Source organism: Equus caballus, chromosome 25, assembly GCF_041296265.1.
Source record: "Equus caballus isolate H_3958 breed thoroughbred chromosome 25, TB-T2T, whole genome shotgun sequence".
Lineage (NCBI taxonomy): Eukaryota > Metazoa > Chordata > Mammalia > Perissodactyla > Equidae > Equus > Equus caballus.
Genome location: NC_091708.1, coordinates 24832523 through 24859967, shown reverse-complemented (window position 1 = coordinate 24859967; position 27445 = coordinate 24832523). Strand labels below are relative to the sequence as shown.

At 41.2% G+C, this 27445-nt stretch overlaps 1 protein-coding gene and 1 long non-coding RNA gene across 2 annotated transcripts in view; one reads left to right on the top strand and one right to left on the bottom strand.

Annotated features, from left to right (window-relative positions):
• The window catches only part of SHOC1 (shortage in chiasmata 1), a 154403-nt gene that overhangs the window by 11952 nt on the left and 115006 nt on the right, over positions 1 to 27445 (top strand). The window lies entirely within an intron of this gene.
• Positions 1 to 27445, bottom strand: part of LOC102150827 (uncharacterized) — a 76901-nt gene that overhangs the window by 12087 nt on the left and 37369 nt on the right. The window lies entirely within an intron of this gene.

Sequence of the window (27445 nt, the reverse complement as noted above, 5' to 3'; positions counted from 1 at the left end):
CTAGTGTCATTTTGAAATAGCTAGAAGCCCCAGACACAAAAAACGTTTGCACTCACTGGCAAACTCTATTCCACGGCCACTGAGTGCTCACAAGAACAACTGGGGGCAGGGCAGGAAACTTGCGAGAGCCTCTCCTGGGTGGCACAGCCATGAAGAAGGTGATCAGCTACTAATGGGGGACAGACTCAAAATCCCACCCAATTTCCTGGATCCTTCTCTCAAAGGAAACAAAAGCGTTAAGCTCCTGGGAAGGGGTAGCAAATCTTTTCATTCTCAGAGCCAGGCAAACTTCCATGGCCTGTGGGAGAGGAGTAGAAACAAAACCAGGTTGCTTCTGGAGTAAGGGGAAGGAAAGCCTCTCACCTCTAGGACAAAGGCAAAGAACCATTGCCTCTGGGAGAAGGATAGAAGCTAAAACCCCATATTGAAGAAGGAGTGGGAATCTTCCTTTGGGCCCAAGACTCTGCACCAAAAATAAGCGGAGATCTGCTACCCTGAAGGAGGAGCAGGAAACTCTCTTCTACCCAACACAGAGCACAGTTACAAGTCAGAGTTTAACTGACATGGGAAGTCAAAGCAGAAATATGAAGAAGGGGTGGGAATACTGAGAAAACCCAACCTCAAACACAGGAGCACAGGGCCTGCCTAAGACCAAGGCTGGACCAAAACAACAGAGAACCCCTCTGTTCCTATAAGTCTAGAATCAAGCAACAAACAACTTCAGTCTACTACTTAGGGGAACAAGAGCACAGAGAGGGACGCTGTCTGTGGCACAGGTACACAGGAAGTGCTGAAAGCTGAGAGTGGAGCAAAAAAACTGAGATAAATTTACTAGGATCCCAAGCCCTGCTATAAGCATAAGCAACCAAATCCTGGAGGAATAGGAAGACTATGATGCCCTGAAAGTAATGGGAACAACAACAAAACCCAAACCCAGCTCAATTCATGACTAGGTTGACTCAATCCCTCACAATATTAGTCCAACAGAAGAAGAGGTATATTCATTTCTGAATGATGAATAATATTTATTATTATCTCAATCTCTTATGTTTTTCTATGCACACTATCTAGTATTCAATAAAAAAAAAAGGTAAGTTATACAAAAATCAAGAAATAAACAACCTTTTGCTCAGAGATAAAGCACTCAACACAAACAGACACAGAGATGACCCAAATGTTGAAACTATCATATAGGGACTTTAAAACAACTATGATTAATACTTTAAGAGATCTAGTGAAAAAGGTGGACAACATGTATGAACAGATGGTAAATTTCATTAGAGAGAGAGAAACTATAAATAACCAGTCAAATGGATATGCTAAGGAAAAAACATGAAAGAAATGAAGAATTCCTTCAATGCTCTCAGCAGCAGACTGGACACAGGTAAGCAAAAAATCAGTGAATTAAAGAGAGGTCAGCAGAAATTGTCCAAACTAAACATTAAGAGAAAAAAGTAAAAAATACTGAAAAGAGTTTCCAAGAGCTGTGGTACAAAACAGTCTAATATATATGTAATTGGAGTACCAGAAAGAGAATAGAGAACAAGGCAGAAGAAATACTTGAAGAGCTAACGGTCAAGAATTTTCCAAAATTAATGAAAGACAACAAGATACAGATATAAGAAACCCAGAAAAATCACGAGCAAGATTAAAAGAAAAAACAAAACACAAAAATCCCTCCCAGACATCTCATAGTCAAACTTCTGAGAATAAAAGGGTAAAGAGGAAATCTTGAAGGCAGCCAGAGGAAAAAAATTACCTATATACAGTCACAGAGGGGCTAGCCTGGTGGTGCAGCAGTTAAGTGCACATGTTCCACTTTGGCGGCCCAGGGTTCTCTGGTTCGGATCCTGGGTGTGGACATGGCACTTCTTGGCAAGCGATGCTGAGGCAGGCATCCCACATATAAAGTAGAGGAAGATGGGCATGGATGTTAGCTCAGGGCCAGTCTTCCTCGCAAAAACAGGAGGATTGGCAGCATATGTTAGCTCAGGGCTAATCTTCCTCAAAAAAAAAAAAAAAAGAGAGAGAGAGTCAAAGATAATAATTACAACAAAAATATTTTTTAAATAAGAAAGGAATTACAGTATATTTATCATTAGAAACTATGCAAGCCAGAAGACAATGGAGTGGCATCTTTAAGGAAAAGGGGAAAAAACCTGTAAGCCCAGAATTTTGTATCCAGTGAAAATATCTTCCAAAAATAAAGGCAAACTGGGGCCAACCCTGTGGCCTAGTGGTTAAGTTCATGTGCACTCCACTTTGGTGACCTGGGTTCACAGGCCTGGTTCCTGGGCATGGACCTACACCACTCATTGGCAGGCATTGGCAGCCATGCTGTGGCAGCGACCTACATATAAGATAGAGGAAGATTGGCACAGATTAGCTCAGGGCTAATCTTCCTCAGCAAAAATAAATAAATAAATAATAATAAAAAATAAAGGCAAACTAAAGATTTTTTTCAGACAAACAAAAACTGAAAGAATTCATTGTTAGAAGTCCTGCATATTAAGGAATGCTAAAGAAAGTTCTTCAGGCAGAAGACATATGATACTAGATGGAAATTTGGATCTACATAAAGGAATAAAGAGCATCAGAAATGAGAAAAATTATAGTAAATATAAAAGAATTTTTTTCTTAATTCTAATCTTTTAAAGAAAAACCTATAAGGCCATAAGACCACGATTGCTGTTCAGCTTCATTAGAGAAGACTGAAAGAATAAAGTCAATAAAGAATAAAGAAACTGAGATGAGAGATGGCAAGGGAGAGCATACCAACAGCGTCCAGGTCCATTGGTTCTGGAGACCCCCAAGACAGCCACCATTCCTGTCTTCCCCATGATGTTGTAATCTGCTTGAGGTAGCATGAGTTACATTTCTGTCACTTTAAACCAGATATTGTCTAACTTGCTATCCTCTTTGATTTATATTTGTAACAAGGTGACTCTGGGTGAGACTGGATCCCCAAGATTTTTGAATATTCAGTAAAAAAAGACTGAAAAGGAACTAAGTTTTATACAGACTAGAGATGACCCAGATGTTGAAACTATCAGACTACCAGACTTAACCTAAACTGGGCTTTGATTTCTCAAATATGACATGTTTTTAAGATTTAGAAAATGTAATGATTAAAGATATTGTGTGTTTGAGTCTTACTGATTCCCTAGAACCAGATCACATGCCTATGGGGTGGTTTCCCTGCAGGTAATACACATCCCACTAACAATTATCTTAGGGAAATGATGTATTTTTGAGATTGAAAAAAAATAGAGGATATGCAGGACTTAAGTGGGTTTTAGTGATGAGGATCAAGGCTGCCCCAAGGGAGAAAAGCCCAACGTGTCCTGCCCTACATACCCATCTATATCACCCTCTGGAAGTGTAGGACATCCTGACCTGATCCGATCTGATTCTTATCTAAAGCTATAGGACCACCGAATAACCAGACCCTACCTACACTGATACCATTTTAATGACTTTTTTACATAATCTTTCCTTGTCTTGTAAAGAGATAGCTCACATACCTATACCTTAAATTTACCCCTACCCTCAACCCATGTTTGCAGCTCTTCACTGCCCATGGGTTCTGTCCCCATGCTACTCCATGCTATTCTCTGAATAAAGGAGCGCTACTACCAGACCTTGAGAGTCCAAGAAATCTTTCTTTTGACTCCTCGGCTTGCTGAGCCCACATCATTAGAATGAAGTAGGAGGACAAAAACCCTTTTTTTCTAAGGCCAGAGAGCCAGTTTGGCTTGAACTCTGACGTGTGGAGGTACCAATAGTGATTCTAGTAGTCGAATTGTGAACTAACCCTCCAGCCATGGAGGCAGTACATGAGCAAAGCAACGAGTTGGCCCTGTCAGGAAGAAACCTCAGGACAGATTTGGGCTTGTGTGATGGGTATAAGTTGTTCCCATTATTGCTCTACCCTTCCATGATCCCTGAACCATTAGTCATGTCACATTAAAAGTTACAGACTGATCTCCTTTGACTGTGTCAAATTACACAATTGCCAAAGTGTGTTCTACCTTGAAGGCCTACTGGTGGTAGCAGGTGTGATCCCTAAGAAAGAATCCTGTGGCCAACGGCTCAGCTATCTGAGAGTGGTAGGTTGCAGAGTCTGCTGGGTGACAAGTTCAAAAGGACACCACATGGAAGATCATAAGGGGCCAGTTCCTGAGCAGACATGAGACGACACCCTGGAGAATGCCGTGAAATTGATGAGGAATACAATTGCCTTCACTGATGCCCCTGGAAGCAGAACTTGAGATAGGGACTCAGATGCAGGTAATTTATTTGGGTGATCATCCCTGGGAGCAAGAGGGAGGGAGAGGTAGAGTGAGACAGAGCAGGCTTATGTGTAGAGCAGGGTAAACTTTGATTTTTTTTTTTTTTTTAGGAAGATTAGCTCTGAGCTAACTACTGCCAATCCTCCTCTTCGTGCTGAGGAAGACCAGCCCCGAGCTAATATCCGTGCCCATCTTCCTCTACTTTATATGTGGGATGCCTACCACAGCATGGCTTTTGCCAAGCGGTGCCATGTCTGCACCCAGGACCCGAACCAGCAAACCCAGGGCCGCCGAGAAGAGGAATGTGCGAACTTAACTGCTGCACCACCGGGCCAGCCCCTAAAATTTGATTTTTAAACGATGTGGTTTTTCTCTCTTCCTTTTGCCCAGATCATTCTCCTCACTATTCAAGGAGCAGGAAGACATTTTTATACACACACACACACACGCACACATGCATAAAAGGAATTGAATTATTTGGATTTTGAGCTCTTGAGTAGGCTTTTGTAAATCTATGGCAGAGACAATAATCTTCAAAGTCATGGTTTTCAACTTCCTAAACCTGATGCTTAAGAGAGAAAAGGATAAAAATCTGGCTTTAAAAAATAAAGGCAAAGATGGAGAACTCAGAGCATAGAATTTCACCATAAAATATTTCAGTCAATTTGGGATCGATGAAGGTTAATGTAAAAGCTATTTTTCCACTCAAAGAGAATAAAAGTTTGAGTAGCAGAGAAGGGAGGAGATGTGACTAGACCTTAGATACTGCCTGAGTCCTTGGGAAGGTTCTCAAAACAATACCTCTGGGGGTTGGGTAAGAGGAGGCCTAGGGAAAGAAACCTCTGAGAGGGCTGAGATTCCTGAACCCAGAAGATGCAAGCCTCATAAAGAAGCAAGAGTCCAGTGTAGGGCCTAAGAGGTAGCTCAACGGGAGAATGTGCCTAAGGACAGCCATCCTCACCTTAACCCTACCCTCTCTGTGTAGACTGGAAAAAATTAGTGAGAGGGGCTGAGTACTCAAAGGTGTGGGACAAGGAAGTGCTGAGTTTGGGTCAATGTTCTAAAAAGGGCCTGGAGTTAGCATAAGAGGATGTAGAATGTGTGGATGGCCCCATCCAAGGTCATGTCCCCTTCTCAGGACAACCCGTATCCAATGGCTGATCAATATGGAGACAAAAAGACCCAGCCCTCTTACTCAAACTTGGGACAATTCTGATGGGTCATCCCAGCTTCAGATGGGGACACATTGGCAGCTAAGGCCTCTGTTGAGACCACATCACAATTTAACTTCTTCCTCTGTTCAGTCCTCCTTCCTTCCCTTCTTCTTCATCGATGTGCCACCCAAGAGGGCTCCCTAACAAACTTTCTGCATGCTAATCTCCATCTGAGTCTGCTTTCTGGGGAACACAACCTGCAACAGTCTTTCAGCCTGCTTTGGGAAAGGAAGACTTTGTAAGTCAGGTTAAGAGCCTGGATGTTAGTCTCAGGACAAGGTGGAGTCATTGAAGGGTTTTAAGAAGGAGGTGATTTGACCAGCTGTGGATATTAGATCCCCTGGCTACAGTGTGGAAAGTGGACCCAAGAGGGCTTGACTGGAGGCAGGGACATCATAAATGTGGCTATTGAATTACACAGACAAAAGATGATAATTCCATGAACTTGGAGATGTGACAATAGAGATGGAAATAAGCTGACAAATTGTAGTAATATTTACGAAGTTCAGTCAAAAGGACTAATTGATGATATGTGGGTTTGAAGGAGTGGGAAGAGTCAGAAATGATGTCCAGGTTTCTGGATTGAGCAATTAGTGATGCCATCACCGACTCCAAGTTACAGCTCTTAAAAAAGAAGACACTTCCTACTCCCTACTGCACCTGAGCTGCACTGTAAGTCTCAAGGAGTCTGATGATTTCCTAAGTCCTGTATAGGGTGACTTTTTCCAATTAACTCCTCACAGAATGCAGAGCCAGCCATTCCCCTTCCAATGCCCCACCACCACTACAGAAAAGCAGGAGAACTGGGCTCAACTATTTGTGCCTCCAAAACATATAAACAATTATTTATGCCGAAAAGAGAAAGAAAATTCAACATACGAAAAAATTGAGGAGAAGCAATATAGCAGACAGTTTAAAAGCATGCATTTTGGAGTTAGACTGAGTTCAAATTCTGGCTCTACCACTTATGACATATCAATTTGAGCAAGTTATTAACTTTTCTGTGCCTCAGTTTCTGTTATTTACAAAATATGGACAATGATGGCACCTACCCCAAATGGTTTTTGTGAAGATCAAATAAATTAATGCAAGGAAAATGCTGAAAATCGTGCCTGGCATACAGTAATCACTTAATAAACGTTATCAATTATTATTCCACTAGAATGTAGGCTCTGTGAAGATAAGAATTTGTCCCTTTTTTTGCCTGATGAGTCTCCAATGTCTGGAATGGGGCTTGGTGCCTAACAAATAGAGTCACACAATCATTATTTGTTGGATGAATAAGATCCCTGAGAAGAGAGTACTGGTTGCCTACCCCAACAGGCATTCTTCCCTTCCTCCTTAGTAACAGAATCCAGATTTTTGTCTGGGCATACTAATACCTGGAATTATGTTTTCCTGCTTTCCTTGCAGCTAAATTTGGTCAATGAAATGTAAACTGAAATGTCTTATGGAACTTTCTGCCATATCTGGAAGTGGCCCTTCTATCTTGTCTCTTCTTTTGGCCTGCAACTAAGATGCCAGAAGTTGCAGCTGCTGTCTTGAACCAAAAGGTACCCTGAAGATGGAAGCCATGTGCCAACATGATGGACAGAAACATTGTAGCTTGAGACTCTCATGTTCTCAGAGAACTGCCAGGCCAACCCAGGAACGCCGACCTCCAGACTTCTTTTACCAGAGAAATACATTTCCGTATTTTTGAGCCAACTTTGTTTTAGGGGTTTGGTTAAATGCTGCCAAACTAATCCTAATTAATACATTTGTCGAGCTGATGATTTTAAACTACCTTAATAAGGCCAATTATTCAATCTCAGAGTCTTGTATAACAATCTTTAACAGCATTTATCCTTTGGGACTTTTTATATGGTTTTAACAGGAGACATGCTTTGTCCACAACGAGAGGAAAGGGAAACCCACATATATTGGATACCCATAATGAATTAACTTCTTCCACATACATGAATTTATTTAAACATCACACCTGGGACGGTGGGTATTATTTGCCACATTTTCAAATAAGCAAACTTAGGCTACAGATGTTTACTTGGCTTGCCCTCAGTCACCGTGTAAGAAAGCTGTGGAGGTGGAATTTGAACCTGTGTCTGTTTGGCCCCAGAGCCCATGCCCTTCCCATGACCCCTCACTGCACACAACCAACCACATAAACTCATTCTCAAAGGCCCAAGATTGGTTTCCTCATCACGTGGCTAAAGAGGTATCAGCATAGTTATTTCCTTTGGCATAGTCTACCTTTACTTTTTCATTTTCTGGCACTTTGAAAACTTGGGGTCCATTGCTTTAAATCCATCTTTATTTCTCACAGGCCTTGTTTTCAAATCACAGATTTCTATTCACAAGGTGACAGCGGCTCCTAAATATCTCCCTCAACCACTCTGACTTGCTAGAGCCTGTCGTTCCAGTACCAATAAAATGCAAGTGACTCAAATTGAGATTACCAACCTCTCATCAGACCAGCTGGAGAGAGTGCATGGTCTGCCTTGGCCACACCCAGTTCTCTTTCCCAGAGTTTTTCTCATTTACTAAATATGATCTCAAGGCTGCTCCACCTTCTGTACTCTCTATCTCAGTGAACGTCATCACCGTCCATCCTGTTGCTTAAACCAGAATCCTCTGAATCATTCTTGATACCTCCCTCTCCATCATCCACCACATACAGGAAACATTAAGCCTCCTTTTCCTTATCTTTTATGTGTAACATTAATCCATCCCCTATTTCAGGCCAGTACTCGCTTATTGATATTATTGCTAATTTTTCTCCTTGCCTCCAGCCAATTCTACACTTCAAAACACAAATTTTATGTCATTCCTCTTTTTTTTTTTCTGGGAAAGATTCACCGTGAGCTAACATCTGCTGCCAATCTTCCTCTTTTTTTTTTTTAAGTCCCCAACACCCCAGCACGCAGTTGTATATTTAAGTTGTAAGTCTTTCTAGTTCCTCTGTGTGAGCCGCTGCCACAGCATGGCTACTGACAGACAAGTGGTGTGGATCTCTGCCTGGGAACCAAAGCCAGGCCGCCAAAGCAGAGTGTGCCAAATTTTAACCACTAGGCCATCAGGACTAGCTCTTGTTCCTCTTTTTTTTTTTTTTTTTTCAAGATTTTATTTTTCCTTTTTCTCCCCAAAGCTCCCCTGGTACACAGCTGTATATTTTTAGTTGTGGCTCCTTCTAGTTGTGGCATGTGGGACGCCGCCTCGGCATGGCTTGACGAGTGGTACCATGTCTGCGCCCAGGATCCGAACTGGTAAAATCCTGGGCCACCGAAGCAGAGCGCACAAACTTAACCACTCCGCCATGGGGCTGGTCCCTCATTCCTCTTTTTATTTTAATTTTTATTGAAGTATAACTTAATAAAGGTATTAACTTAGTAAAGTGCCCAAATCTTAAATATATGACTTGATATGTTTTTAAATATGTATACCAGATCAAGACAGAGAATATTCTGGCACTCCAGAAGGCTCTCTCATGCCCTCATTTGAGTCATACTCCACCCCCAAGGTAACTACTATTCTGAATTCTGTCACCACAAATTAGTTTTGCCTGTTTTAAAAACTCGTAGAAGTGGAATCATACAATAGGTTCTTTTTTGTGTATGACTTTTTCACTCAATGTCTATGATATTCATTCAGTATGTGGCACTCCTCTTTATTGCTATGTAGTATTTCATTCTGTGAATACATCTCAATTTATTTACCCTTTTCACTGTTGATGGATGTTTGAATCATTTATAGGTTTTAGATATTATGAATAAAACTGTTATGAACATTTTTGCCTATATCTTCTGGTTGACACAAGCACACATTTCTGTTGGTACATAACCTAGAGCAGAATTGCTGGGTCAGAGAGCATTAGTAGGTATTATTATTATGTTGTGTTGTATTGTATTAGGTAGGTATTCGTAGGTATTGTATTATAGGTAGGTCTTATAAGAATTCCAGTTATTCCACATCCTCATCAACTCTTGGTATTGTCTATCTTTTTAATTTTAACCATTCTGGTGGCTTTAAAAATCTTTCTATGACACCTCACCTAGATAAAGTCCAAACTCCATAACATGATAGACAGTCCTTCATAACCTGAATTCTACTTATCCATTTAGCCTTATCTCTAATCTCTGCCCACCTTGAACTTGAAGCTGTATACCTAATAAATTACTTGTGGATCCTTGAGTGCTCTTTGTTTGGTTTTGTTCTGCTTCGCTTCTGGTCTCTGAACTTCCTCTTCTCCTGTGCCTTCTTTTCATTTGGATAAGTCTTTCTCATCCACTGAGCCTCAGCTTAAACAATACCTTCTAAACATTCCCAACCTCAAGATTCAGTTAAATGCCCTTCAGTGTGCACCTAGAATTCCAAATGTTTACTCTTTTCTTAATATGCATCACAGTAGATTGTAATTGCCTGTTGACTTGTCCATTTTTCCTGGGACAGGGACTGTATCTTGTTCAATTGAGTATCCCCAGTGCTTAGAAGAGTATGAGCACATAAAAGGTGCTTAATAATGTGTTAAGTTAATGAACAAATTAATAAATGAAATAACTGAGATAATGAAATAATTAATGGAGTAACTCAAATTATTATTATTAAGAATGAAATTATCAGGATACTTCGAGATCAGTATACTGATTTCTAAATTCTCATTCCTTAGGTTGTGCTTTCAACAAGTGATAATGAGGGGAAAAACACAGCAAGTATTAAATAACTAATCAGTCAATGCATAGAATTAGATAATCTTAAATCTCATTTCACTAAATTTCTCAACTGGTAGGCAGGGATCACGATTTTTCAAAATACACATGCCTCCAAAAACACATTCAGTTCCTGTGATTCACAACTAAGGCAGAACATTAGAAGAATCTAGAGAGCTTTCAAAAAATACTGATGCCCAGAGACCCAACTCTGGTTTCTGATTTGGGCCATAGTGAGTCTTTTTTTTCTGGGGTGAGGAAGATTGGCCCTGAGTTAACAGCTGTGCCAATCTTCCTCTATTTTTTGTATGTGGGATGCCACCACAGCATGGTTTGATGAGCAGTGTGTAGGACCACCCTTGGGATCTGAACCCACAAACCCCAGGCCATGGAAACAGAGCGGGCAAACTTAACCACTATGCCACCGGGCTGGCCTCAGAATGAATCTTTTTGAGGCTTGCCCATCATAAAACAGAATAGGGCTATAGTCAGAAAGTTCTGGGGAGGAAAATGATTTATTGACAAGAAACAAGTATAGAAAAGCCAGTAGACAGTCATTTTCATGCTTCTTGAGTGCTATGAAACTATAGGATCTGTCATGGTACCTATTAAACTATTAAATATTTTTGATGGGAAACCTCCTTAAAGGTGGAAATAAGAGAATGAAATGGAAAGAAGAGAATCTTATACACAAGGTAATATTGCAAACATCTACTCTTACGTTGGGACATCTGTTAGAAAAATAAGAAATGTGTCTATCTAGCTGAGATCTGGAGCTTGACGTAGATTCTAATATCTTGAGTGTGAATAACCCCTTGAAGTATGTCAAGTAATAAACTTAAGTATGGGCCTTAGAGAATTTGGACTGAGTTCAACAGACTCAGTCTGTTGAATATGGTTGGTATCAATCCAGTCTATTTTTCCTTCCTCCAATGACCCTTTTAGATATAAACGTAAAGTACTGGCAAGATTCTCCCCACTCCTCCACTGGGCAACAAGGACCTTCCAAACAGGACTTAACCCTGTTTAATGGATCTGACCTTAACCTGGATCTCAGATTTGGCCTCCCTGATCCTTGGGAGCTAGATGAAACTGACTCAACTGTCCTAATTCCATGGCCAGCAAGAGTTCAGAGCCCTGTGGAAGATTTCGGAACAGGCCAGGGGGTATGCACCTCACAGTCTCTTCTGCATCCTGGGCTTCTGCCTCTATCCCATCTACATTCTGAGCAGGTCAATCTATCCGTGAAATTCAGTTCCTCCACGTGTTTCCATATGAACCCCTGCTCATATACATACATTTTATTTAAGAGCAAAGGCCTATAAGGGAGAGATTATATCACACAGAGCACATTAAACAACTTTTAAAAGCCGCTTTAGATATTCCTGTTTTAAAAAGCCTTTCGGCTGCCCCTCCCCATTCCCTGATGCGGAGACTCCTCTCCTGGCCGTCCTGTCCATGCAGAACCCAGTCTCATACCTTCCCCAGGTTCCCTCACCTTCCTCTCCCATCACAATCAACTGTTCTCTCACATCCTACTGCCACTCCATCTGCTCCAGATAAACAAATTCCTCTCTTTGACTGAAGGAGTAAGGTTGGTCCACTTAGCCCGACCATCAGCTGAACACAAGCTCTTAGGGTCCCATCTTCTCCACTTTTGAGGTATTTTTCCCTCCTTAAGTTTCCTCCCTCAGAAATTTGGGTGCCAGTGGTTGGTTGAATACTTTCTCCACCATATTACAAAGCTTTGCTAGGGTTACAGGTGGGCCTGGAACAAACAGGATGGACTTGCTTTCCCCAGCCCATCCAAGCTTATCTACCAGCCTGCTTCTCTCTCCTCTCATGCATGCTCCACTGTCCACTATGGAGAAGGAGAGGAACGGGAAGGAACAGACTTGAGAGGACTGTCAAGAGAAGCACTCAGGGAAAGTTGGGGCTTGTGACGTGCGAAAGAAAAATTAAAACCACAAAAAGGAAACAGAAAGTATGTCGCTCCTCCTGGCTACATGTGGCCCCCTTTCTTTCCCTTTCACACCTTTCTCAAAGCACTATTTGTGGTCCTGAGATCTGGAATCTGGTGTCCTTGGGTAGGTTCTGGCCTAATCCTCACTTTCATTAAAATTTTCATTATTTTGTTCATCATGGTGTTTTTGTATTAATTTTTAATAACAGCTTTTGAGACATAATTCACATAACACAAAATTCATCCTTTTAAAGTGTACAATGCAGTGTTTTTTCAGTTTATTCAGAGTTAGGCAGCTGTTGCCACTATCTAATTTTGGAACATGTTTTTTTTTTTTTAAGATTTTATTTTTTTCTTTTTTTTCCCCAAAGCCCCCCGGTACATAGTTGTATATTCTTCATGTGGGTCCTTCTAGTTGTGGCATGTGGGACGCCGCCTCAGCATGGTTTGATGAGCAGTGCCATGTCTGCACCCAGGATTCGAACCAACGAAACACTGGGCCGCCTGCAGCGGAGCGTGAGAACTTAACCACTCGACCACAGGGCCAGCCCCGCTAATTTTAGAACATGTTTATCACCCAAAGCATCAATTGTTGTTTCAAGAAACATTACATTGAATATTATTTATCTTGATTACTGAGGCTTTGACACCTCCTTAAATTCTCTGCCCAAGGAAAACACCTCACTCATCTTACTCTAGTCGTGGCCCGGCCGCGCTTCACTGGCAGATGAAGTGTGGGGTGTTTCCTGCCTTTAGTGGTTCTACCGGACAAAGGTACCTGTCAGCACAGCAGGGAGAGGTAGAAGCCTCTGCTGGAGAAGGAAATAGGGCTCGCATTCATTGGCTGCCTGCTCCGGGCCAGGTATTTACTATATGCATACTATCTAATTTTTATAACTATAACAGTAGTTGTTATCATACTAATTCACAGGTGGGGAAGCTGAGACTCAGAGAGGTTGAGAAACTTGCCTGGGGTCACACAGTGAGAGATGGAGCCAATATTTAAGGAGAGATCTATTTGGTTGTAAATTATGAGTTCTTTCCCGTTGTTCTGCTTTCTGAGCAGCAAGCAGAATAAACTTGGGGTCAAAGGAAGCAGAAAGGAAATGACAGATAAACTCCAGGGGTTCAGAAAATTATTTCCTCCATGTTTTCTAGCTGAATCTGAAGGCCAGTGTAAGGGGTGAAGGCAAAAAGGGTGGGAGGCTTCCTCTCTCTTCTAAGAACTAGGTTTTCTAGGCACAGAGCTTCATAATTTGGGAAGACCAGAGTCTCTTCCTAGGAGAAACACTGACGCATAAAAATGCTTTCTATGCCACCTGATACTCTTAGTCCATTATCCATTATGAGCGTGAATTTCAAATGCCTTCCTTGTAAAGGTCACGACTGCTCATCTTTCAGTTTTCCTCGAAACTCAGGTAGCATATTTATGATTTCCTCCATGTCCCATATTATGTTGTAGTGGATCTTTGTCTTTTTCTAATTACTTTCACAAAGAATGCTTACTTAGTTCCGACACTATATTCAGGATTGCACAGATGCAGCTAAATAAATACAGACCCACCTATGAAGGGTTATTATCTTAACTAGGTGGCTCCAAGAACCTCAAGCTGGCAAAATTCATGCTGATCATAATACCTTTTCACTCTGAGCAGGATTCTTCCCCTTTCTGGGTCTTATTCCTCTTCTGTAAAATAAGAGGGGACTGGACCAGAGCAGTATTTCTCAATTAGAGGAGGAAAGAGTGGCATCCAAGTTATCTAAGGAGCACTGAACCGTTCTCCCATCCCCAATCTCAGTCACAGCTGAAGATTCTGTTAGAGTTTCTCCCCCTGCCCCATGATCCTGAGTGAGAACCACTAGCTAGAGGAGCTCTCATCTAACATTCTCTGCAGACAAATTTCCAGGACTGATGTGAATAAAATATTAACTGTATATAAACAAAGAGGCTGGTATGTCAGCCTCAAAGATGTGGCTCAGACTCAGGGATGCTACCAGACTGACTGCACAAAACCCTCAGGGTGGACACATCCCGGGTGTACCCTTTTCCCCTGGGTTCTAGGCGAGCACATTGAAGGCCATGCCCAGGGCATAACTCAGGAAGCACTGCGTCAGAATCTCACCACCCACGTGTCTTTTAGGTGTGACTAACCCAAAGGGAGGGGGCTAAAGGTCTCCTTTTATTCACCATCAGTCTGCTCTCAGCCAGCTCTAGTGTACCTTCCTGGTACCTGGAGACAATGGAAACAGGATAAGCAGGTCAGACAGAAAAACTGCATAATGGTGACTTGGCTCTCCTTCTTGTAGGGTCTTATTGTCACCATGGGACCCACACCACACACATACTAACCAAACATACGCACTTGTCATAACATGTGCGTTAATCTACCACCCACCAACACACTAGGGCTCCTTCCAATACACATATACTCTGTCCTAACACACCTGCATGTGCGCATGTGCCCACTAACACACACACACACACACCCCTAGTCCAAACAAAAGCATATAACCTGTCCACATACAAATAACTTTTTAAAAAACATATCCTATCCATAAATATGCAAAGATGTCCCAAAGCTACCTCTGGAATAAAATAGAAAACTCTGTTCCATCTTTTCTAACAAACATTCTGTAGGGAATTATTCTTTAATTAACTCATTCAACAAATATTTCTTGAACTCCACTGGGCGCCCACCATGCACTAGAGTAACTACTGGGGAAATAATGGTGAGAAAACCAGCCACAATCTCTGTTGCAAAATCTAGTAACAGTGACTTTTCTAGCGGTGTTTGGAAATGGAATTATAAAAGAGACTTGAGTAAATGGAAAGAAACAGTAATGTGAATTGGGAAAGATACATGATTGTTCAATAACTGAGGAATCATTAGTCATTTCTGCTCTCTTGTTGAAATGGGAACAAGAGAGCAGGCAGAAACAGCAGGAGCACCAAGTTAAGATAGCAACCTTTTGTAGGTGGGTCCATATTTATTTAGCTCCATCTGTAGAACCCTGGGCACAGCATCTGAGCTAAGTAAGCATTCTTTGTGAAATTAATTAGAAAAAGACAAAGATCCACTACAACATAATATGGGACATGAGGAAATAATATGCTACCTGATTTGACATTAGATAAGGCCAGGAGACAGTTTTTGTCCCAGAAAAAACTGAAGAGATGCCGATGGACTCCAAGGAGGTTAGATGGTAGGCATCTCCTGATGTCTAGGGCAGCCTAGGATAGATGGGTGTCCGTGATACTAGGGTTCCAAGAGAAAATACAGAATGTTCAAATAAATTTGAACTTCAGCTAAACAAAAAAATTTTAGCATAAGCATATGTCATGCAATATTTGAAACGTATACTAAAAAATGATCCATTATTTATTTAAAATTCAAATTTAACTGGGCATCCTGTATTTTTATTTGTTAAATCTGGCAACCTTACATGATGCCAAAAATAGATAAAGAAGACAAAGTTCTCCAATTTGTGTACAACAGTACCCCCCTTAACTATCATTTTGCTTTCCACAGTTTCAGTTACCTGTAGTCAACGGCAGTCCCAAAATATTAAATGGAAAATTCCAGAAATAAACTATTCATAAGTTTTAAATCGTGAGCCATTGTGAGTACTGTGCTAAAATCCCATTCTGTCCCACCTGGGATGTGAATCATCCCTTTGTCCAGGGTATCTACACTGTATATACACTACGTGCCAGTTAGTCACTTAGTAGCTGGCTTGGTTATCAGATCGACTGTCCCAGTATCACAGTGCTGGTGTTCAAGTAACCCTTATTTTACTTAATAATGGCCCCAAAGTGCAAGAGTAGTGACGTTGGAAATTCAGATATGCCAAGGAGGAGCCATAAAGTTCTTCCTTTAAGTGAAAAGGTGAAAGTTCTCAACTTAATAAGAAAAGAAAAAAAAACTGTATGCTGAGGTTGCTAAGATCTTCAATAACTTTTGTTACAGTATATTGTTATACTTGTTCTATTTTATTACTAGTTACTGTCGTTAATCTCTTACTGTGCCTAACTTATAAATTAAACTTTATCATAGGTATGTATGTATAGGAAAAAAACAGTGTATATAGGGTTCAGTACTATCCACAGTTACAGGCATCCACTGGGGGTCTTGGAGCATATCCTCCACAGATAAGCGAGGACTACTCTAACAGGCCTTTTCAATTGGCTAGTAAACAGACAGGAGGTAAATGGAGTCAAACTGGAGAAGCCAGAGCCCCAGATATCTCTAATGGATAGAAAGAAGCAGAAGGAGGAGGTCAGAAACAGGGATCTGGCAAATGGTGATGGAGCTAGAGTCAATGACCTTGGGCCCATTCCTGGCATAGAGCCTGTGCTACAGATCCTACAGTTTGGTTTCATTACAAATCAAAATCCATCTCAGATCATGTGGATATCTCAATTTAACACTTTGGGCAGCTAAAAACGAGATGGAAAAGAGCCGGAAGCTATCAACTCTATAGCCAGACAGTTACAGATTAACTGGGCTGACTAATTACATTTTTGGCTGAGTTCTAGTTCACTTAGAGATTAACCTGTAATCTGAAATTTTATTCTTTTGTAGCTCTCGGTGTAGCTGACATTGTTTGTTTGCTAGCTCATTTTCATAGCAAAACTTACTTTTAGAAAACTCCTACTGGTAAGAAGAAAAGGATGTTTTCTACACCCAGGACTGGCTGCACAATTTGTGGGGCTCTACATAAAATAAAAATGCCAGGCCCCTTGTTCAAAAATTATTATGGATTTCAAGAAGGAGATATGAAACCGAGCACCGGGTCCCTCTAAGTGTGGCGCCCTGTGCAAAAGCACAGATTGTACACCCATGAAGCTGATGCTGTCCACATCTTAATTGTGACAGAGAGATAAACCTATATACTTAGAGCTAGGGACAGTGGTGGAAGAAGCTTGGACTCATTTGAGAACTCACAGAAATAAAAGGAACTCAGCAGAGACACGGAACACAGGTGGGACAGAGGCGAGGGTCAACTGAAGCTATTCCTACCTTCCTCTTGAGTTTTCTCGGGCTCACACTGACCTTGGGATAGGCGAATTAATCTAGCAGGTCTCCTCCTTATTTCTTTCCAAGTTTTTCACCACTTTCATCTGACATGGTTTATACACCCTTTTCTAGTTTTGTCACTTCTTACTGCCCTTCCCTCTCCATCCACCTCACCATAGGAAATCATGTTTCAGATACGATATATTACACAGTACAATAGGACAATTCTTTCCTTTAATCTGGATGCTACCTTTAATTCAGTCTAATAATATGCTAGCCTTTTCAACAGCTGTTTCATGCTTTGGGCTTATGTTAAGCTAATATTCAATAAAAGCCCTTCAATCTAGTCCACATGAGCTAACCTATGTCAGACTTGAGTTTCTGCAGGTTCTGTTTAAATTTAACATGTCAGACTTTACATCTGCTTGATTTAAATTTCAGCTCTTTGGTTTCATACCAGCATTCCAGCCAGTTGAGATCATTTTGGAAATTGATTCTGTCATCTGTGGTCTTAGCCATCCTTCCGGCTTTGATTCATCTGCAGATTTGGTAATACTGTCATCTATGTCTTCCTACACAACCCTGTTAAAAGTGCCGAACAGGGCACGGCCAAGGACAGACAGGATCCTCCACAAGAGACTTGCCCCTGAGTGACACAGAGACAATAATTCCATTCCTCTAGGCGTGGTTCTGTCAAGCATAGGAGTATGTGAGGCATCATAAGAGGAACTTATTTGACATTCCTTGAGAAGTGCGCAGTCTGAGGAGTCATTTGAAATATTTTTTTAGGGAAAGTGTTAGAAACCCAAGTATCACTAGCAGAAAATGTAAATGCCCAAAGAGATACAGGTAGGTATAAGACATAAATTAAGAAGGAAAAAAATAGACAAAACAAAAAGAGAAAGGGCAAAGAGGAGAATGAGGATCAAAAGGAAGGCCAGAGAGAGATCAAGAGGGAGAGAAGCAGAGAGACTTCAATGACAGCAGCTCTAAAACTCACGTGACCTTGTTCTAAGATTTATCTCTTCCTTTCTCTGAATGCCAAATGAGGTTAATAGCCAGTCCTTAAAGAACCTCTCTTGGAAGGATAATAATTGGACTGATGCGCCACATCAGATAAAAATCAGGATTTCCTGAGGCTAATCCAAACTGACTTGGAACTCTTTGAGGTTTGAATTCTACTTGATAAAACTGGTCATACTCCTTTATCTTACAAAAATTAGAATTAACATCCTTCTGATCTGAATGATATACAGTCAGGAAAATCAGTTGAGTTCCTCTGACTAGTCCTATTAATAACCATTGCCCTCAGCAAAGAGGAAGAGCAACTCTTAAAAGAAAGTTGAAGAGATGAAAAACTTCTTTTGAGTTTCCTCTCCCTGTATTTGGTACTGAGGCACTTCTGATTAAATGATGTAGAATCAGATTTTCTTCTTGTCAGTTTTTTAAGGATTCTGCTAAAGAAGAGGGTTAAAATTAAGGGTTAATTTTATTTATACTGAAATGCCATCATCAGCATAGATGACCAGGACTCTCATTTATCCACATTCACACAATATGCTCAGCCATGCCACCCAATTACAATTTCACCACTTGCGCTCATTCTTCCATGATGATGCTCATGATGTCTCTTCTGTTTAGAATGCCCTTTCCCTCTTGCCTGCTTGGCTAATTGCTACCCATCCTTTAAAGGATCAGTTCAAGTACCTCCCTAGAAATATTTCCTCATCACTCAATTGAGTTAGAGAATATAGATGTCCTGCCTGGGCTAGGGGATGTAGTAACACATTCTCTCTTTCCTCTACTAGACAGAGTATTAAAGGTAGGACTTGATTATTGTTCATCACTAAATCCTCAGTACTTAACACAGGACCTGGAATGTTGTTGACTGCTCAGTAAATGTTTGTGTAAAGAGGAGGACAAGGAAGAAAAGACGGGAAGAAGGAAGAAAGGGAAGGAGATAGGAATAGATCATAAAATCTCATCATATGGAATGACTTTTATAGTATAGACTCTAAAAAGAGTAGGTGACCTTTAAATGACTCTTCAACTTATCTTTCTAGTCTGTCTTTTTATTTATAGGTTTTCATCCATCTGAACTCTGTATAATGACCCATGCTTCAAAGAGAAGACAGATGACCATTTGGCAGAGCTGCAAGCCAATATTCAAGTACATTGATATATGTCATCCTGTTAGTTCAAGGAAATCTTCAAGTTTCTGTTGAATGTTAAAGTGCACTTTGTGATGATATTTATAATCAGTGTGTTATCATGAAAAAAGAGTGTGTTGATTATGGTAGTTCAAGGCAACATAAAACAATTTTAAGTATATAATGAGGTAATTGAGACTGACAAAGCAATTATCCATCAGAGAAATAAAGCTCAACTATATCAGAGGAAATGTGGAATATGATAAACTTCTGAGGAGTAGTTTCAACCAAGGCCAAGAGTTCATCAGCACTTCTCATCCTCTGCCACTTTATACTCTAAATGTAGCACATATACCCTATTACAAGGCGGTACTCAAAAGGGGAGGTGGAAGCATCTGCAGAATAGTGCACTTTGACTCTCAGAGAAATAGGAAAAAAAAAATGTCATTTTCTAACAAGAATTTTGGGAGCCTTTTTAAGAAAATAAATAATGGCTGCAAATTGTCCCCAAGAGTCTCCTCAATTATACCAAAATATACGAATTCCTAATAAGGACCCAGAGTGACACGTCATTTCCTGCTCAGTCATAAGATCAGAGAATTTTTTCTGGATTCCACATCTGGAGATTGAGATGAAATTCAGTTTCAACATCTGGGTTTTCAACACCATTGAAATACCTTTAAAATAAATGTGTTAATATGCCAAAAACTTAAAGCCCTTCTGGAGAAAAACACCAGCAAAAGAAATACTCAGAGACACACCCCCCACCACCACAATCCAACTTAATGTGTCATTATATGCTTTCGATTTGTCAGAGTAAGGAAGAAAGTTGGATGTCTAAGGATCGATCTCTCCTAAAGATAGGTGTGTACATCTCCAAGTCTCTTACTTTGCATTTCTACTGGAATGACCCATCAAACTCTGTACTTAAAAAACTGGAGTCCCAATTCCTAATTTCTGTTCCTAAAAATATTCCTCTTTTTCTGACTTTCTTAATTCTATCAATGGTGCCCCTGAAGAAATGCTTAAAGAGGATATTTCCCAGGTGAGGCAAAGGCCTAGTGAACAGGAACCTACCTGGTGTAGAAGCTTCTGAGATGCAAGTAGAGAGGGACTAATTAATGATACCAGAGAGTTAATTGATGGGGTAAGGCCCATGAAGAGGTAGAGGGGGAGAAACTTTAGAGCACAGAGAGCTTTGAATTTAGATTAGCTTTAGGTCAGAGGATTAGCTTTAGAAGAGAGGAAGGAGGAAAGGAATTTTGCGTACTCGAGATGAGAAACAGAGACTTATGGTAATTACTCTTTGATACTTGTTATTTTCTCTGTAAGATATTAAATGAGGGGCCGGCCCTGCGTCCAAGTGGTTAAGGTCACGTGCTCCGCTTTGGCGGCCCAGGATTTCGCCGGTTCGGATCCTAGGCACAGACATGGCACCACGCATCAAGCCATGCTGAGGCAGCATCCCACACGCCACAACTAGAAGGACCCACAACTAAAAATACACAACTTTGTACCGGGGGGCTTTGGGGAGAAAAAGGAAAAAAATAAAATCTTAAAAAAAAAAAGATATTAAATGAGGCCATCTTGTAAGAATGAAGGGGCAGGGTGGGACACAGAAGGGATACAGAGTTTGAAGAGAATAGAGAAGTTTGAAATAACTTAAGCTTCTATGAGGAATAGGAGAGAAAGCTGACCAGTGATGTGTCATGGAAGGCCCAGCTGTTTTCCTGGGTGGGTTAGATAAAAGGTTAAGGGGACAAAAGAACAGACAATTTTGTCAAAGCAGTAATTGATCTGAAGAGCTAAGAATTTAGGTTGGATGGGGAAAGACAAATAGATTGGAAACAAAGGGAAGAATGAAATACTGGGAGGTCTTGTTAAGACCAAAGAGCAAGTCTAGAAGGAGAAAGGATTGAGAGAAATGGAAGATTGAAGCCAGAGGGTAGGATACTATAGTTTAAGAGTCTGGAGGTAGAGTGGTTTGGGGCAATTGATAAAATCCAAGATTTGTCTATGAATGGGGGTAACTAAAGTTACATGGAAGTCATGGGGTTGAAAAGGTCAAGGAGTTTATGGGTAGGTCATTGACATAGACATTGTGGTGACCCATGGTGATTATGTGACAGGAGATGGATCAGGGGCCAAAGGTAAATGGAGAGGAGGGACCAAGAAGATGGTAGTTTGATCCAAGGAAGGGAGATGTAGTATAATCTAGAGCAGCAGGGGAAGTGGTGTTTTTAGGGGAGAACCTGTGTGAGTTATGTCAGGAGGAAGAGGTCAAAGATGTAGAGGACTTTAGTCATCATGGTCCAGGGGTGGTAGTGAGGGGAAATTGCGAAGCTGGTCTTGGAAGTGGAAGTACAATATGTGGACTACTTTCGCCGTGGAACTTTTCCCCACCAATGTAGTTTTTATTTATCCCTCATTCTCTGTACTTCTAAAAATTAATGTCTTCAAGTGCGGAAACTGAAGGGCATCCTTCAGTATTCAGATTGTCTGAGTCATTGTTGAACGCTGCTTTCCAGGCATCCTCCTAGATTCTGGTGATGTTACACATCTCCCTGATTTCAGACTTTGCCAATATTCCAGCTTTCCTCAGCTGGTCCAACAAGTTGAGAATGATCAGGAGTGGGCAGTTATGGCATACTCTGACTCCCAAGAAGCCTTAGTAATCCTAACATATCCCGATTCCTGCCTCTTTTTTTGCATGGCAGGATACACCAAAGCCAGAGGAAACTTTACCAACAGATTCTCTAATGGGTCCTTCCTAAGGACTCAGGCTTTCAGCAACAAGCAAGCACACCCTTAGAACTTAGGCATGAGGTCGGCGCCAGGGGCAGCTCTTTTGCCTTTTCTTCCAAGAAGTCCTTTCAACCACGTACTCCAACTCCTGGTGGAGCCATTTGGTCACTGACACAAGCTGCATATACTTCCATATACTGTTCACAGCAGCAGACTGAGGGAAAGGCCATGGTCTAGAAGTTTCAGGGAATGGTTGGGTCATGGCCATTAAACCAACATTGCAAAGATGGCTGGTGATCAGGAATTCACAGCCATTCTGACCTAACTCTGCTCAGGTGTCCCACCTGGCAGAGAGAGGGACTTGAGCTCTCTTACACAATCAGGCAGGAGATCAATAGGCAGAAAACTGCCCTTGACATTGAATATCTTCCACCTACTGTCTATGGTCTTTCCTTCTAGTTACAATAGTTTGTCCCAAGATAAGGTTTCTAGGACCTGCAGCTGAGTATATCTCTGAAATGGATGATTCAAGTTCTAGATACTGGCTCCTCCCCACCTACTGAGTACTACCGCAGTTAACTGGGCCATTCTCAACTTTGTTCTAGGATATGACAACTTATCACAAGAAGAAGAGATCATTACTATTATTAATAATAATAGATGTTTACAAGAACGTATTATTTACCAGACATTTTATATATATTGACTCATTTAATCTTCTCAACAACCTTATCAAGTTGGTTCCATTGGCCTCATTTTTTAGATTAGGAAAATGAGAAGTTAACTATACCTAAGGTCACAAAGGTAGAAAGTAGCAGAGTCAGTCTTCAAAATCAGTCTGACTATGGAGACCTCGCTCTACTAATCCACTTGTTTTATACAGATAGGGACAATGTGTGGTTGTTGCAGATTGTACATTTCACTGAAAGAGAACGCTTCACAGATCGAATGGACTGCCTAAGTGAGGAGGTGAAGTTCTTCAAGCAGTGTCTGGATATCAGGAACAACACAATGGGGCTTCAAATCACAGACGGATGGTGGGAGACGGTCAACTTATCAGAAAGCACTGAGGTTGAAACTTAAGGGGACTTCCCAATGCCATTTGAGTGGACCCCTTGGATGCTAACCTCTTCCATACACACATGTAAGATTATCACGCCCAGCATAACTGGAGGCACCCATCACTTCAGAGAGAAAAATACATGTTTTTATTATCCTAATGAGACATCTCTTCAAATGAAATTCGTAATGAAAAAATGGCAGGGGTGAGATTTCAATTCACAAATAGCCAAGTGCATACCTGTTTCCTGTCTGAACTGGTGTCATTAGCCAGTCAATCTACTCCTCCAGGGTGCAAAATTGTAATAGTCTTTACCAACATATGCATACCGGTGGGGGCAGGGAGGGTAAGGAAAGGAAGGAGAGGAAAATGAAAGGTGGTTATCATGTATCAGCCAGGCCCTTTGTAGACAGAATCTCATTTAATCCTCACAGTAACTCCATGACATAAACACTATTATCTCCACTTTACAGATTAGGAAACTGGGAATCAGTCACATAGCTAATAAGGGGTGGTACTGGGACTTCAAAGCTCCTGTTTTTTTACTGTAGCATCCTGCATATTTATGTACAGGTGGGAGGGATGGCAACTTCCACAACGGCTTAGCGAACAAAAGGAGAAGCTGAAGATGAAGCAAGTACAGTAATGTTTGGTATGCCAAGGGAAATTATACCCTTGATTCACTTGGCATGAGGCAAATAGGGAGAGAAACACAGGCCTCTGCACCCTCCAACCATATCTTCCTTCTCATCCTAGATGCAGGCTCCATGGGGTTACAAACCAGGGCTTGCTGCCAAGTCACTTTTATGCTTCCAACCTCTGGAACCCAAACTGAGTATAACTACAGTCTGAAAGAACAGTAAAGACCCAACCTTCTTATTGTACAGACCAAGAGACTGAAGCCCAGAGAGAGGTGAGGACTTATTCAAGGGCAGGCGTAGAGTTAGGATCAAAGCTACAACTGGAACCTGGATCTCTTTTCCAGGCAGGTTTTTTAGATGACAACATGGTTGGCCCTGGGAAATCAGCAGTTCTATGCCACATCTCCTTAAATTCTTAGTGTTCAAGTCCAGTTTGCATCTTTCTGGGGATTCTCTAGAAATTTCCCACATGGAAATGTTGGCGAGGATGAAGAGGATATATTTATATTCAGGAGATATATTTATTTGGGAAATAAACATCAACAGGACTAGTGTGAGGAGTTACTGGGTGGAAAACAGAAGACCCATTATGAAGTCTGAATCCTAAGTCAGAAATGTATCAGGATCTTTAGAAGACCCTGGCCCAAGCAGGGGACCTGATGTGGATGGTGATAAACACTCTGTACCTTGCTTTGTAAAGCCTGTGCCTCTCTACCCAGCCTGTGTCCCCACTCTGATTTATAACTCTTTGACCTTCCCATCAGAGAATTACAATCAGAGAGCTCAGATCTGCTTCCTACTACATTGTGGGAATGAGAAAAAGGTGCTTGTCCTTTGCACCCCTAGCCTCTTGGCTTAGTGAGCAGAGCATGGTCTAGGTTTCTGCCCTGACTCATCTCCTCCAGGCACTCCTTTGCACAGCCCAATTTGCACAACCATAGTGGGCAGTGGCCCTTTCTGTTCTTCCTCCAAAGAGCCCAGATAAGTCAAGGGAATCTTCCCATCCATGATACTTATAATTGTCCACAGGATTTTACCAACCAAATCAGGTGTGGGTGTAGGAGAGGGCGTTACTCAAGCAGTTGCAACTCTGATTGGAACTGCTCAGTTTTAATTGGAGTCTGTTCCATTTATTCCTGAGAGAACCCACTTCAACTCCTGATGTTGAAGTCTTTCAGATTTTCCTAAATTTAAAGTTGGCATATGATTCTTAGCACCTTCTTACTGGAGCAGTGTCTAGCATACATCATTCAAAGGATGTCTGGTGAGCAGAGGAAGGAAAAAGGAAGAAGGAGAAGAGGGAGAGAGGGAGGAGCAGGGATGGAGACTCCTCTGTGACAAAGATCATGTCTATGTGATGAAGAATATAGAATTCCAGCATCAGCTCTGGGCCATGCTGTATTGAGACAGCTGATGCATGATTCATTGGGCTACATGGTATGTCTAGGTGGCAATGGTATCCATGTGTCTCTCCTCCTACCCACAGTCTGCAGGTCTGCAATTGCTAGACAATGCTTTAGTGGATGTGTTTGGCACCTGAGAGATAAGAACATACCACTTAATAATATGCTTTCTGCATATGATACTTTGCTAGACTAGTGAGCACTTATGGCTTCCTGAATGCATGGGTCACTCTCAACCACGACATTAACTACTGAATGGAGAGAATTTATAGAGTTGGGGCTACCAGATCTAATGATGAAACGTCTGGAAAACCCATTTTGGGGGCAGAATGATACGTTGAGAAAGTATAGAGGAGAGACTCTTTATGGCAAGTAGAACTCATGTCAAGGGTAGTGCCTAGCCCTGAAGGAAATGGGCAACGGCATTGTTGACATACCATTCTGGAGAGACCAGGGTGTTGACTCTTCACAAAGTTTCAATGATTTGGCTTGTGTGGTGACAAAATGAGTTCTTGCTCATCTCATCATTGGCACTATCATAATCATTATCAACAATAACACCACCAACGTCAGCAAATATTTATTGGGTGCCTTCTCTGTAAAATTGTCAATAGGATCTTAGGCTTAGGTTCTGAAAGGCCTGGTCTTAAAAACCCTTATAGAGAGAACCTAAAAAATCAGTAATATTATCAATTTAAGATTTAGAAATTGAAGCAGGTGGGTTTCCACAGAGTCTCTGAATACAAAACAAAATCCATGCCCCAAATTGTGATAAGAAATGTTCACATATTGAGGTATATGAGGAAGCTATTCTGGTTTAAATATGATTCGGCCTGACCTGCGTGTGAACTAAAGAAGCCTGACTTATGGCATGTCAAGCCTACCTTGTACATATGCTTTAACCATTAAGGTAAAGGATGCATTAGGCATTATCTCAAAGTGAAGAATGCACTCTTTGAACATAGGGATGCACACTTCCTTTCCTAGACAGCAGTATCCTTTGAAGATAAGTTTCCTTTCCCAGACATCAGGGTCATGTTGACCTGTTAATCTGTAACTAAACATCTCTTTGAAACTTTGAGGAATATGTATCCTGGACACGTTTAGTATATGTTCTTTGTCTAAAAAGGTATAAAACTGTACTGAAAATCATGCTTCTCCAGAATGCTTTCTTCCCTTTGTGGAGACTACATTCCCGGGCTAGTCCTCAGCTTGGCTCAAGTAAATTCGCCTTATCTTTCTTATCTATAGAGTGGTTACTGGTTATTTGTGTTGACGTTTGAAATGCACCAAAGTGTAGACTAAGAAAAGTAAGTCTCCTTCCTACCTCTGTCAACTAACCTCCCAATTCCCCTCAAAGATGCACCTATTCTTTATGGGAAATTTTATCTGAGGAGAAGAGAAGGGTTCTAACTGAACAATAAAAACCCTGGTCAAAATCTTTGCAATGCCACTCACATGTTTTCTGGCCAGGGTTCTGCATGTCCAGGAAAAATTCTTAATGACTGTTGACTGCTGCCTCCTGGCAGGGAAGCAGAAATTCAGATATGTCACTTAAGACAGGAAGGAGCCTGTCAGGGAGGAAAGATTTATCCTCTACACTTCTAAGTTCTTCTGGCTAGTCTAAGAATTAAATTGACATGAGACAAATTGACAGGAGAAAAAGTAACGGAAGTTCAAACACATGTATACCTCCTATATACATGGGAGAGACCCAGGAAAACTGAGTAACTTGCCAAAATGGCCAAAACCACCACCTTAAATATCATCTTCAGCTAAAGGCAAAGTAACATGTTGGGGGTGGGGAGAGTCAGTTATGGGAGGTTACCAGGAAAAGCACAGTAAACAAGGGTAAGGTTGCTATGCAGATTTAAGTTCATGCCTTTTCCATTGATAAGAGTTTCTAGGGATTATGTCATCCCCCTCTTCCTGGTACAGTGAGGGAGACACCCTTACAAATGGAAATTTACCTTACATGTGTAAATATCTTTTACAAGGGGTGGCTTCTACTTGGTTTTCAGATCTTCTCTCATGTCTGCTGTTTCTTAAAAATAACCAGCCTAAAACAATCCTTATGCCACGGAGACCTTTTGGGGTGACAAACTCTGCTTCCCTAAAACCCCAATTCCATTGGCCTCAATGTTAGTTGATGTGAGAATTTGTGGCTGTTATTGACAATGGTAGAACCAAAATTCCAGTGTCAAAGCTAATACCAAAAAAAGTCTCAGAAATCCCATGGAGCTATGGCACTTCTCA